The sequence below is a fragment of the Entelurus aequoreus genome, linkage group LG08 (assembly GCF_033978785.1).
Source record: "Entelurus aequoreus isolate RoL-2023_Sb linkage group LG08, RoL_Eaeq_v1.1, whole genome shotgun sequence".
NCBI lineage: Eukaryota > Metazoa > Chordata > Actinopteri > Syngnathiformes > Syngnathidae > Entelurus > Entelurus aequoreus.
In genome coordinates this window covers 46813176-46828393 of record NC_084738.1, presented here as the reverse complement: position 1 = coordinate 46828393, position 15218 = coordinate 46813176, and the positions used below count along the sequence as shown (strand labels likewise).

Below are 15218 nucleotides of genomic sequence, written 5' to 3'. Positions count from 1 at the left end.
TGTCCAGGGTGTACCCCGCCTTCCGCCTGAATGCAGCTGAGATAGGCTACAGCGACCCCGAAAGGGACAAGCGGTAAAAAATTGATGGATGGATGGAGATTGAAGTTGTTATTTAGTCAGGTTTGGGACAGGTGTGCTGCTGGTGTAGCCACAGTGTGCACGTCTGATGTTGCTCACATGGGCTCCACTGAATGCTCAGGGAGTTTTTGCGTTTGCTCACACATGAACAATTAGAGAGAACATTGATTGACAGAGTGTGTACCTTCAGTGCTGAATGATGAGCAGAGGCAGAGTTAATCCTTAAGTGGTGGTGGAGGAGGTGAAGTAGCATTGGAGTCTCTGTCTCTCTTTACTAGCTTCGTCGAAGCATGTTGCTTATGTAGCTTGTTTCAGCAGATTTGAATTGCTGTTTTGGGCAGTAGATGGGATCTTTGATCCAAAGCACAATTTACATTTAACTAAAATGTTATTTTCTTTGTGCTCGACAAAAGAAAAGTAGTGAAAATATATCCATGTTAACAAACTCCACTGCAGCTCCGCCATGATCAGACACGCCCCCCCTCCTCTCTCTCTTCCCTCGTCACACTCACACTCACACACACAAAGAGCGCATGTCTCTCTCCCTCGGCTTGTGACACAAGAAGAATCAGAACGATTACACAGAAGCGCTCCGATAAAACACACTTTATACTACATAAAAAGTAACGTAAAATAACGCAGTAACGCATCATGTAGCAATGGTAACTGAGTTACTGAATATAAAAAATAACGTGTTAGATTACTAGTTACCGCCGAAACTAACGGCGTTACAGTAACGCGTTAGTCCCAACACTGCTTATTAATGCCTTATTCGGCACGGCCTTATTATAACCCTAACCCTCTAACCCTGGCCCTAACCCTAACCCTAACCAAATAACTCTAAATTAAGTCTTTGTTACTTAGAATATGTTCCCCATACTAAAGTGTTACCAAAAACATATAACTTTGTCTTGAATTTGAAAAAAAACATAATTTTATTTTTCACTAAAGAAGGGTTCGGTGAATGTGCATATGAAACTGGTGGGGTTCAGTACCTCCAACAAGGTTAAGAACCACTGATCTACGGCTTTTGGAGCTCAGTGCACAACTGCACACACAACAAGAAGGAGACGAAGCAGAAGAACGAAGAAGAGACATGGCGACGACGAGTAAGAAGAAGAAATACGCTTGCAAGTTCCAAAATGATTGGAAAAAAGTATTTCATTTCATCCAGAAAAGCTCGAAGGGGCAGGGGTATGCTGTCTGCACCTCAACTAGTTGTAAGTCCATGTATCACCTCAAAAGTTATGAAAATATTTTATGAAGGTTGAAAAATGACTGCTTTAAGGGTTTTAAAGTATTTCTGAAATACATTTTCTGAGCAGTGATGTCACCCAGCCCTTACCACCTTGTTTCAAATCTAACCAATTCATATTTTATTAGTATCCACCACCGTACACTCTCAAAAATATTGGTACAAGACAGATACGGACATGTTTTAAAGAATATTCTCTGAAAAGTATGATATTGGTCTTTAAGAGGCCTTATAGTAGCAAAAAGGTACACAGTGATACAAATGATGGTGGTATGGTACAATGGAAGCTACTAGCTCATAGACAATACTAATTATTAGTAGTATATTTAAATAGTGCATACGAATAGTAGTACAGTATACTTATAGTTAAAGTCTTTGGAGCCATTATTAAAATGGATTATATTACAGTAATAATAATTTTAATAAATGTTTCTATAATAATAATAATAATAATTCTTATATGCTACACTCTATTGAACTTTTATTCATAATTTTTACCATAATATTTTTTATACTCTAGTTAACATTTATTCATATTTTTTAACATGATCTATTTATACTCTAGGGGTGCACAAATTTTTGTATTCCCATCAGAATCGCAATTCTTATTCATCACGATTATTATTTATCGATTCGACTTGTCCAGGGTGTACGCCGCCTACCGCCCAAATGCAGCTGAGATAGGCTCCAGCACCCCCCGCGACCCCGAAAGGGACACGCGGTAAAAAAAGGATGGATGGATGGATTCATAATTATCAAAAATCAATTTAAAAGAAAAAAAAACGTATCGATTTTTATAATATTACACTATTAAAAATATGTTTTAGGCCATCTCCATGCAATGGGAAGGTGCTTTTCTAACCTGCAACTGGTTTTGAAAACGTTTAATTATAATTATTATACCAAATAATACATTGCGAGAATCGGTTTGAATCGGGAATTGAGTCTGAATCGAATCGTCACCTCAGGAATCCGAATTGGATTGAATCGTTTGGTGCCCAAAGCTTCACACCCCTAATTTTTACAATAATCCATTTTAAACTCTATAATTTACTTTCCATCATCACTTTTAACATGATCTTTCTTTATCAATTTTACTTGTTGAGGGCCACACGTTTACATAATCCTGGCAAATGTCAAAACCAATATAACTCAATTATATATCAATTATATCATATCTGACAATACCATATCAATATATTTTTGTTTGGATGGGTGGGTGGGGGGGCAATAAAAAAATAATCACTTAAAAACCTTAACAGAACAAATGTCAGTGTTATTTTGATATTTTCAATGACAGGGGTAGCCAGCGTCACACAGGTCGGATTCTGGCATGTGCAAAGGGCAGCATTAAAGAAGGGGGTCCTGCACACTGGGAACAGAAAGTAATAAAGACTAAAAAAATAATCCACAAATGGCATGCTGTAATGTAAACAAGGTAAATAGGACAAGGCTATTTAGATTGTTGACATGAAAGGTAAACAGTATATAAAAGTCATGGTAAAAGATTGTACTCTTCTGGTTCTATGTGGACACACACAATGTCTTCATGCATACACAGACTGACAGGAGGCGGAAGGCAAGGAAGGCCACAGGTGAGTGTGTGTCTTACTCTCAGTCATTCATTCATTCATTAGTCGGGTATTCAGGAAACGTCTTGAGTGGTCGGCAGGGACTATTTCCTGGATCACTGTAAAACCTCAACAGCCTGAGAGGAACAGGCGTCAAAAAGCAACATAACAAACAACATATCAACATTGTTACCACCTTGACTAGTTTGTTGTTTTCTACAGCAGCCCGTTCAGGCGCCACAACAGTTGGGCCTGAAGTCCCTGCGCCTTCAAAGCGTCACGGCGACACAACATGACACAAATATCACACGCATCAAATCCCAGTTAGCTTCCCTCTGTCCGATTGTGTGTCAACCTTATTGTGTGCCCACGGTCCCAGCTCAGGTTGCCATGGTAACTCCTCCAGCTACGCTCATCTATCAAAAGTATCGTCAGCTCCCGTTGGACGGCAGCATTTATTGCTTGCCTCCAACATTGCATTGCAGTGACAACCGTTAATTACTCCAGTTGAACCTTGGAATATACGCACACATATTCAATATATATGCCGTATTCACGCTCTCAGGAACACATGAGCTTCAAAGTTCCCTCATGGCGAGTGGGTTAGTGCAGCGCACACACACACACACACACACACACACACACACACACACACACACACACTGCCTGGTGTTGCGGGGGCTGAAGCGTGGCTGTAGGACTGCAGCACTGACGAGAGGCAATGCTTCTCCTGTTGTTGCCCGCATCGCGTTGGATCGCCTCTATAACCCGTCAGCTGAGGTTGCATCATGACTCTGCTGGCGTCCTCCATCTTGCCTCTCAAAGCTTTCCCTCTTTCTGTGAAGCGTGCTAGGAAACGCGCCAGCCGTGTGTCTGCGGTGGCGCTGTGAACCGTGGCGTTAAAAGGTCACCAAACGCTTTAGGAACACAAATCCATCCATCAATGCGGCCTCGCTTTTCAACATGAGTGTGTGGGCGTGGAGGCGTGGGGGTGGGGGTTGGAGGTTATGTGGAGTCCTCCATTAGCTCTCATGAGATTAAAAAAAAAAAGCTGGTATTGAGCAGGCTGAGCCATCATTGTATCGACAATACAACCCCACCGTGCTTTGTCTAATCCAGAAAGACGAGCGTGCTTGGATTAGTTTGGTGTGGAAGAACCGCAACAGGTGACCTATGACCTTACAAAAATGCTCTGAGACACTCCAAAGTCTCCCTGCAACACAGGATAGACACTTTACTTTCCGGGTGTGTCCCAATACTTCTGACCATGTATTGATCTCAGCTGGGCAATGAGCAGCTATTTATTTTAGCAAAAAACAGTTGAATTGTGACTGTGCAACCCGCTTATGTTGACAACTGTCCATGTTGGCCAAGTCACGGTCACACTCACAATTTCTTCTCAAGACTAAAAAAACACGGCTGAAGTGGATAATGACATAAATGGTAAAGTGCTTATGCATTTTCTCTCTGGCTCTTGACGAAGGCGGTCACACTCCCTCCCTTTACGTATCTCTTGGCTAGAGTGTTTTTCCTGGCCCCAAACTGAACCCCCCCATAAGAGCTTAGTCTGGGATCGACTTTTTTTTACTCATCCTCCCCCGCAACCCCGCTTTTACCTTATCCCACCTTTTACGGGGCCTCGCCCACATTAGTGTTTCTGTTCTGTATACCCTGGATGAGGTATGTCTGATCTTGAACGTGTTTGTACCGAAAATGTTATTTTATTTTAAGTGCAATGACAATAAAATTCCATTCCATGTCGACATTAAATTTTGACACCCAAAGGGTTCATTTATACGAAAAACGGGTCAGTTTCTGTCGCCACGTGTTGCAGTACTGTTAGTAGGGTTGCATGACACAGACGATATAAATGATAAAAATTTGGCCGAAAATAGATCTTTTAATACGATCGTTATATCGTGATAATGCATGTTGATGACACATTCTAGCTGTGTCCCGCAAATTTGACGACAACAAACGCGTCCTCAACGCAATGTAGCATTCTCGCCACCCCGATTTGTTGCATCATCGTTATTGTTAAACAGCGACATAAGTACTCTCTAGTTACACAGCTATGTAACACAGTGGGTTCCTGGTCAGTGCAAAGTAAGCCTAAAAATAAAAGCATGGCGATATTAAGAAAGGCCTGCTCAGTGGCCTTGTGGTTGGAGTGGCCGCCCTGAGATCGGTAGGTTGTGAGTTCAAACCCCAGCAGAGTCATACCAAAAACTCAGACCACTGATAGTCAAACACACTAGGTGTGGGGAAATTACCCTCTGCATTTGACCCATCCCCTTGTTCCACCCCCATGGAGGTGAGGGGTGCAGCGGTGGCCGCGCTCAGGAATCATTTTGGTGTTTTAACCCCCAATTGCAAACCTTGATGCTGAGTGGAGGTAATGGGTCCCATTTTTATAGTCTTTGGTATGACTCGGCCGGGGTTTGAACTCACGACCTAGGGCGGACACTATAACCACAAGGCCACTGAGCAGGCCTTGCTCAATATCGCCATGCTATCACCCATGTTTACCTCCCTGCTTGGCACTCAGCATCAAGGGTTGGAATTGGGGGTTAAATCACCAAACTGATTCCTGAGCGCAGCCACCGCTGCTGCTCACTGCTCCCCTCACCTCCCAGGGGGTGGAACAAGGGATTGGGTCAAATGCAGAGGGTAATTACACCACACTTATTGTGTGTGTGTGTGTGTGACTATCAGTGGTACTTTAACTTTAACCAGGCTTGTACCACAGCAACTAATAGCAACTTTTTAGATTTTTAGCCACTGGAAGAGAGATTTGTGCATGTGTGAAAGCTTGTCCCTTTCGGGGTTGCTGTAGCCTATCTCAGCTGCATTCGGGCGGTAGGTGGGGTACACCCTGGACAAGTGGCCACCTCATCACAGAAAGCATGTACAATTTCTGGCCTAAGTCACAAGTAAAGCGCAGGAAATGTTTAGTATTGGTTATGTCGACAACGGCTTATGTCGACGTGAGTCCGAGGGACGTTGATTTAATTAGACTAATAAATAGGCTGTGCTTTCTTGGTATATATAAAACTGATTTTTGCATATATTTGGATTCATCTGAACATTTTTGATAAACAAATATGGAGAAAAACAATCTGATCCCCGCATCACTTAATTTGTCCTGGACTCTTCACTCTAGTTGGAAGTGGTCCACATGGGGTTGTCACTCCTTGGTGGTGGTCCAAATGTCCCACTTTTGGACGTGTCCTCACTTAGCATCCTGTCCCAAAGACGAGAACGTCGTCTCGTGTTATCAAATCGTTTGGACTTTTGCTCTTCTTGAGGTGACGCCATCACATCAGCAGGATGTTGTGTGTGTGTGTGTTGTCATGTGACTGTTGTCCATCACGCCGTATGTCTCCCTGAGACGCTGTGAAACGCTGCAACACGTCTCACACGTTTCCTTTCCTCTGTGGCAGCCCGTGGGAACTTCTATCGCGAGGTTCCCGGTCAGCTGGAGGTGATAATTATTCCTTCACATCTCAGAAGAAACCGTTCCGCCATTCCGTCACTACCCAACATTTGCTGGCTGAAGGCCACACCTCCCTCGTGCCCAACTATAGTCAGGAACACTATTAGACCCGCCTGTCTCCACCAGCAACACTGTTGTGGTTAGCGCGAAGGGGCGGAGCTAGACACAAGTGCAGCGTGTTGATTGGTGGACTTCCAGGATGGGAAGAACTTGACAAAAACATGAAGACGCAGTGGACGATGAAAGGTCTGCCGTCCTGATGATGGCTGGTGTGGTTGTCAAAGTAACTGTTGTGATGTAACCACAACAAATCATCTTAATTGAGAATAAAAATAGTTTTATGTCCGCACTAAACACTGACAGCCAATCAGAACGCAGCCTCCTGAGACTGACGCTGCCAGCTACTTGACTCAGGTGTTCCCAGCATTTCCCACAATGCACTTGACCCACCCACACAGAGGGGGCGTGCGCTCGTTGACTCGACTCAACCGTGGGTGCATGCCGGCAACAAGGAGGCGCTTCCAAGTGGGACCATTCATCATCATCATCATCATCACCAACGCCTGGGCTCCTCGCACATCATGACTACCAAAATACAGGAAGAGTGACAGACAAAATAAAATAAGTGTGAAGGACAACTATAAAAAAATAAAAGGGTGAATGATGTCGCCTTTAGGATGACTTTCAAAATAAAAGGGAGACTAGCAAAGGTAAAGGATGACAACAAAGTTAAAAGGGTGATCACCAAATTAAAAGGAGGGTGACCACTAAATAAGATGATGACCAAGATTAAAGAGTGATCATCAAAGAAGTGTGACTACCAAAATAAAAGGATGACCATTGAAATCAAAGGTTAAATACCCATCCATCCATCCATTTTCTACCGCTTGTCCCTTTCGGGGTCGCGGGGGGTGCTGGAGCCTATCTCAGCTGCATTCGGGCGGAAGGCGGGGTACACCATACCACGATAAAAAAATATGACCATCAAAATAAAAAGGTGACAACCAAAATAAAAGGTTGATTACAAACAGGGAGACTGACTACTGGAAAAAAGGGTCATACAAAAAACAGGTGAGGTGACTACCTCAGAGGTTGACTACCAAAATAAACAAAATTTAAAAAGATGCCTACCAAGTTAAAAGGGTGATTGCAAAAATAAAAGGAGGGTGACTGTAAAAAATGACTACCAAGATTAAGGAGTGACAAGCAAAAAAAAGAGTGCCTAACAAAGTAAAAGAATGACCATCAAAATAAAAGGTTGACTAAAACGATAAAAGGATTGTCATCAAAATAACAGAAGGGTGACAACAAAAATATAAGGTTGATTGCCTAAATAAAAGAATGGAAACTGACTAGTAAAATACAAGGGTCGCTACCAAAATAAAAGGATGACTACTAAAAAGGTTAACCACCAAAACGCCTTCCGCCCGAATGCAGCTGAGATAGGTTCCAGCACTCCCGCGCCCCGGACGGGACAAGCGGTAGAAAATGGATGGATGGATAAAAGAGTGACTACCAAAGATGTTAACTACCAAAGTAAAAGGGTAATTACCAAAATAAAAAAATCAAGGGAGACTGATTACCAAAATACAAGGAGTCACTACCAAAATTAAAGAAAGGTGACTTTACCAAAAAGCTTCAACATCAAAATAAAAGGGTGACTCCTTGGGATGCTCAAAAGAAAATCGAGTCACATGAAAATTGCAATTCTTATTTATTTTGATTCTAAAATGATTCATCATTTTCAAGAATCCGTCCATCCATTTTCTACCGCTTATTCCCTTCGGGGTCGCGGGGGGCGCTGGAGCCTATCTCATCTACAATCGGGCGGAAGGCGGGGTACACCCTGGACAAGTTGCCACCTCATCGCAGGGCCAACACAGATAGACAGACAACATTCACACTCACATTCACACACTAGGGCCAATTTAGTTTTGCCAATCAACCTATCCCCAGGTGCATGTCTTTGGAGGTAGATCAATAAAAAAAAAAATGATAAAGGCACTTTAACTTTAGATTTTTTTTTTTGAAGAATCAGTTTTAGAAAAAGGTTTTTCAGACCAACTCTACGCTTACTCGCTGCGCGTATACGTCAAAACATCAGTAGCCAAGAAACGTTTTTGAAACCTGTATTGAAAAGGTTCTATTATAATATTTAAACCAAATAAAATATTGGAAGAATCGTTTTTGAACCGAGAATCGATTCTGAATCGAAACGTAACTCCAAAACTCGGAATTCAAATTGAAAATCGTAATTGCCATCTCGTAGTGACTACAAAAGGATGACTACCAAAATATAAGTATAGGGCCAAAGAGTTTACTACCAAAATAAAAGAAGCTTGTTTACCAAAAGAAGAAGAGTTAAAAGTAGAGATGCCAATAAATGCTTTGGAATGTAATATCGAAAATTATCGGTATTGTTTTTTTTATTATCGGTATCGTTTTTTTTTGTTTTTGTTTTTTTTTTATTAAATCAACGAAAAAATACAAGATAACCTCCCTCCCTCATTTACACTCATTCACACAAAAGGGTTGTTTCTTTCTGTTATTAATATTCTGGTTCCTACATTATATATCAATATATATCAATACAGTCTGCAAGGGATACAGTCCGTAAGCACACTTGATTGTATGAGGGGCCGTTAGGGACATTATTCAGAATTACCTCTTACATACATTACTGAAATGCTCTCACATAAACAACTGAAATATTTTTCTTTTATACACACTACTGAAACAATCTTATAAACACTACTGAAATGCTCTTACATACACTACTGAAATGCTCTCACATAAACAACTGAAATCTTTTTCTCTCACACACCCTACTGAAACACTCTTATAAACACTACTGAAATGCTCTTACATATACTACTGAAACACTCTTATAAACACTACTGAAACACTCTTATAAACACTACTGAAACACTCTTACAAACACTACTGAAACACTCTTATAAACACTACTGAAACACTCTTACAAACACTACTGAAATACTCTTACATACACTACTGAAACACTCTTACATACACTACTGAAACACTCTTATAAACACTACTGAAATACTCTTACATACACTACTGAAACACTCTTACATACACTACTGAAACACTCTTATAAACACTACTGAAATACTCTTACATACACTACTGAAACACTCTTATAAACACTACTGAAACACTCTTAAAAACACTACTGAAACATTCTTACATACACTACTGAAACACTCTTATAAACACTACTGAAACATTCTTACATACACTACTGAAATGTTTTTGTCTCACGCACACACACACACCTGGAATTATTTTTCACTAGTATGTATAAACGGATTTCACCTGTGTGTGTGTGTGTGTGTGTGCTTTTTACACGTGTGTGTAAGGGACAACAATTTCAGTAGTATGTGTGCAAAGATTTCAGTTATGTGTATGAGTGCATCTTACCATTGTGTATACGAGCATTTTACCACTATGTGTAAGAGCATCTTACTAGTGTGTGTGAGCGATGTTGCATTCCGGTCCCGGTATAATCCCCGCCCCTTTTCAGACAAGTTTATATTTATTTTTTTTAAAGCCAAGTTGTGGACAAAATGTCTGCCGACAAGTAGCTTAACCGAGGCGGGAGCTCCACTTCATAATTTGAGGGCTTCAGCGGAGAATATAATAACACTTTCAATGCAACAAGGGTCGGACTGCCGCCATGGGTCTCCCCCGCAGGACGCGGCACCTGAGCGGCCACACAGCGGTGCCTTTCTCCTCCCGACAGCCGCAGCCTGGAGCACTCGTTCCATTGCGAGTTTGCACCGCACACATGCAACGTTTCAGTTCATGGACATCGGGGCAAAAGGAGGAAAAGGTAATTAGACATTATTTATTTCTAAATGATTTGTTGAATCACACGAAATGTAAGACAACATGGCATTGTAGTGAGCTACAATGGTAACATGTCGAAATGTGAGTCACGTCGTGTTACGTCAGTAGCTAATCATATACTAATGATAATGGATTGCATTTATTTAGCGCTTATCATCGACTAGATAAGGGGTCCCCAAACTACGGCCCGCGGGCCAGTTACGGCCTTCCAAAGTCCAACATCCGGCCCGCTGGAAAAAAAAATAATTTTGTATTATTATTTTCAATCTGTCTTTTCTAATCTAATCCATTTTTTGGTGTTCCCTAGCCGCTCAGGCAAATCATATTGTCTACAAATGCATTTCCCTGTATGACTTATATTGTTTTAGCTGTTTTCATGTGATCTGATTGTTACATTTTTATTTCAGAGTCACCACACAGCTGCATGACCATTTCAACAAGGACGGAATAAACAACCTCTGGATTCATGGAACTTCTCTGCACACAAATATATTAATTGGAATATTCAATACATTTCTAAAAAACATATTAAATATCTTCTTTTTTTTTTTCCTCAAAAAAGGTTCCCTATGCCTTATTATATATATACTTTTCAATGATTCTTGTAGTCAGACAATAGATATTGTTTGTCTAAAATTATAGAAATGGTCATGCAGCTGTGTGGTGACTCTGAAATAAAAATGTAACAATCAGATCACATGAAAACAGCTAAAACAATATAAGTCATACAGGGAAATGCATTTGTAGACAATATGATTTGCCTGAGCGGCTAGGGAACACCAAAAAATGGATTAGATTAGAAAAGACAGATTGAAAATAATAATACAAAAAATTAGTTTTTCCCAGCGGGCCGGATGTTGGACTTTGGAGGGCCGTAACTGGCCCGCGGGCCGTAGTTTGGGGACCCCTTATCTAGTCGATGATAAGCGCTAAATAAATGCAATCCATTATCATTAGTATATGATTAGCTACTGACGTAACACGGCGTGACTCACATTTCGACATGTTACCATTGTAGCTCACTACAATGCCATGTTGTCTTACATTTCGTGTGATTCAACAAATCATTTAGAAATAAATAATGTCCAATTACCTTTTCCTCCTTTTGCCCCGATGTCCATGAACTGAAACGTTGCATGTGTGCGGTGCAAACTCGCAATGGAACGAGTGCTCCAGGCTGCGGCTGTCGGGAGGAGAAAGGCACCGCTGTGTGGCCGCTCAGGTGCCGCGTCCTGCGGGGGAGACCCATGGCGGCAGTCCGACCCTTGTTGCATTGAAAGTGTTATTATATTCTCCGCTGAAGCCCTCAAATTATGAAGTGGAGCTCCCGCCTCGGTTAAGCTACTTGTCGGCAGACATTTTGTCCACAACTTGGCTTTAAAAAAAATAAAAATAAACTTGTCTGAAAAGGGGCGGGGATTACACCGGAACCGGAAAGTGCAACATCGCTCACACACACTAGTAAGATGCTCTTACACATAGTGGTAAAATGCTCGTATACACAATGGTAAGATGCACTCATACACATAACTGAAATCTTTGCACACATACTACTGAAATTGTTGTCCCTTACACACACGTGTAAAAAGCACACACACACACAGGTGAAATTCATTTATACATACTAGTGAAAAATAATTCCAGGTGTGTGTGTGTGCGTGAGACAAAAACATTTCAGTAGTGTATGTAAGAATGTTTCAGTAGTGTTTATAAGAGTGTTTCAGTAGTGTATGTAAGAGTGTTTCAGTAGTGTATGTAAGAGTGTTTAAGTAGTGTTTATAAGAGTGTTTCAGTAGTGTATGTAAGAGTGTTTCAGTAGTGTATGTAAGAGTATTTCAGTAGTGTTTATAAGAGTGTTTCAGTAATGTTTATAAGAGTGTTTCAGTAGTGTTTATAAGAGTGTTTCAGTAGTGTATGTAAGAGTATTTCAGTAGTGTTTATAAGAGTGTTTCAGTAGTGTATATAAGAGTGTTTCAGTAGTGTATGTAAGAATGTTTCAGTAGTGTTTGTAAGAGTGTTTCAGTAGTGTATGTAAGAATGTTTCAGTAGTGTTTATAAGAGTGTTTCAGTAGTGTTTATAAGAGTGTTTCAGTAGTGTATGTAAGAGTATTTCAGTAGTGTTTATAAGAGTGTTTCAGTAGTGTATGTAAGAGTGTTTCAGTAGTGTATGTAAGAGTATTTCAGTAGTGTTTATAAGAGTGTTTCAGTAGTGTTTATAAGAGTGTTTCAGTAGTATATGTAAGAGCATTTCAGTAGTGTTTATAAGAGTGTTTCAGTAGGGTGTGTGAGAGAAAAAGATTTCAGTTGTTTATGTGAGAGCATTCCAGTAGTGTTTATAAGAGTGTTTCAGTAGTGTGTATAAAAGAAAAAGATTTCAGTTGTTTATGTGAGAGCATTTCAGTAATGTATGTAAGAGGTAATTCTGAATAATGTCCCTAACGGCCCCTCATATGATTGTGCATGCTGCTTGTCCACTAATAGTACTAACCTTTAACAATTAATTTTACTAATTTTCATTAATTACTAGTGTCTATGTAACTGTTTTTATATTGTTTTACTTTCTTTTTTATTCAAGAACATTTTTTTAATGTATTTATCTTATTTTATTTTTTTAAAAGGACCTTATCTTCACCATACCTGGTTGTCCAAATTAGGCATAATAATGTGTTAATTCCACGACTGTATATATTGGTATCGGTTGATATCGGTATCGGTAATTAAGGGTTTGGTCAATATATCGGAATATCGGCAAAAGGCCATTATCGGACATCCCTAGTTAAAAGGATCCATATTGAGCCAACAAAAAACATCAATTACTGCCTCCTGTTGCTTCATGACAAAGAGGAAGTGAAACACTTGACAGCTCTCATGAATGCAAATAAACTTTTTTTTGCTGATGTCATTTTAGATGACAACATGAGAGATGATGCCACCACCACGGTAAATAATACATCAGAGCATATCATAGCAATCCCCAGACACACACAGCAGGAGTACAGTAAGTTGCTGACATCAGAGGTCGTTTGGTAAGTGCTACGCTATGACGCCACTGCAGCTGCAATTCTGTACTCTGATTTGTGTGGGATAAAAAATAAAAATGATATTACACCAAAACATAATAGTGAAATCATGTGTGTGTGGTCGCAGCTTCATTGAACGGCACATGTGTGTGTGTAAACCTGTGACATCATCATGTACTGTGATGCGTTCAAGTGCACGCCGTCATGCAGGCAGGTGGACGTGTGTACGGCGACCACCTCACACACGCACCTAGCAGTTAGCGTATGTTTAAAGGCCAGTAGCATGATGCATTCACAGAGCCGTTAGTGTGTGCGTGCGTGCACGTCTGTTGTCTACTGGTGCATTCGCACGCACGTACACGATCGCCCGGGCTCACACACACACTATACGGCGTGGAGAAACGATGGGGGGGGGGAGAGAGGGGGGGGTGTTGCATTGTGCACGGAAGAGCGTGCTCGTGTGGCGCCAACACTGCAGCATCCTCAGCATCGGCACCATTGCCTCCACCCAACATCAAAACACATGCTATGCTAAACTAAACTCGGCTGTGGGCTCCCACGCGCTGACACTTCACGCAGGTGCGAGTGACAGCCGTCAATCAAGCAGAAATGATCAAAAACGCACCTGTCGCCTTGCGGCGTGTGGCTCGTGGTTCATAAAGGAGGGTCACGTGACACTTCACAGCCGCAGTGGCGCCACGCACGCGCTTCTAGCCCCGGTACAAAAAGCAACAAAAATAAAGAAATAAATGAAGACAGAACGTATATATATATATATATATATATATATATATATATATATATATATATATATATAAAGGAGCCGATTCTGGCGGTCCGGGACGTGTCGGCGGACCTGAGCGGGCTCGGTGTGACGCTCCTGCCGGGCGTCGCTTCCTCTCTGACCGCCTCCGAGGAACGACGAGCAGCCGTCTTCAAGCCAGGCCAGTCAGCCAATCAGCGGCCAGCTCTCCTCGAGCTGCCAGCTGATTGGATAAGACGTCGTTCCGGTGCCGCTTGCTTGTAAATATTAATGCGCCAAAACACTGTGTAGTTTTAGCAAACGTTGACAATAAAACACATCATTAACTAAGTGTAAGTCTAAGTGTAATTTTAAACATCCACTTCTTTGTACATCACTCGTCCAACACCAGTGTAACAAGGGTTGTTATCACTAATAGCAGGTAGCTGTTGAGCTCCACTAACCACGTTAAACCCAGATTCCGACCTAACAAAGGTCTTAACTCATTCTCTTTCTATGCCACATCAATGTGGAATGCACTCCCAACAGATGTAAAAGAAAAGGCATCTCTATCCTCCTTCAAAACCGCACTAAAAGGACACCTCCAGGCAACTACAACCCTAAACTAACACCCTCCCTTCCACATCATACCTCTTCGGATTGTAAATAATCAAATGTAGACACTTTTTCTTATACTTTCTGATCTCTCTCTATGTCCACTACTTGCTGTACATATCCTACCAAGTCAGTCCTACACTGTTTCAATGTCCATTTCTCTGATGATGCAATTGTTGATGTTGATTGTTGATGACTGAAGTGTTGATACGAACCAAACCTACGCCCCCCCCCCCTCCCCTCCATATCCCACACCCCGGATTGTAAATAATGTAAATAATCCAATGTATATACTCTGATGATTATCTTGTGTTTGATTGATTGATTGAGACTTTTATTAGTAGGTTGCACAGTGAAGTACATATTCCGTACAATTGACCACTAAATGGTAACACCCGAATAAGTTTTTCAACTTGTTTAAGTCGGGGTCCACTTAAAGGCCTACTGAAATGAAATTTTCTTATTTAAACGGGGATAGCAGATCCATTCTATGTGTCATACTTGATCATTTCGCGATATTGCCATATTTTTGCTGAAAGGATTTAGTAGAGAACATCGACGATAAAGT

The 15218-nt window shown here is 41.2% G+C and overlaps 1 protein-coding gene across 4 annotated transcripts in view; it reads right to left on the bottom strand.

Moving 5' to 3' along the window:
- shisa7b (shisa family member 7) overlaps positions 1-14187 on the bottom strand; it is a 56365-nt gene extending 42178 nt beyond the window's left edge. For 3 of the 4 annotated variants that reach the window (XM_062056655.1, XM_062056657.1, XM_062056659.1), the window contains exon 1: positions 13919-14187. The gene's annotated coding sequence lies outside the window, so the exon portion shown is untranslated. Of the gene's footprint in view, positions 1-262; positions 349-13918 lie in introns of those variants that run through there. The other variant, XM_062056656.1, reaches the window with a different exon arrangement.
- Positions 14188-15218: the final 1031 nt, after the last annotated feature.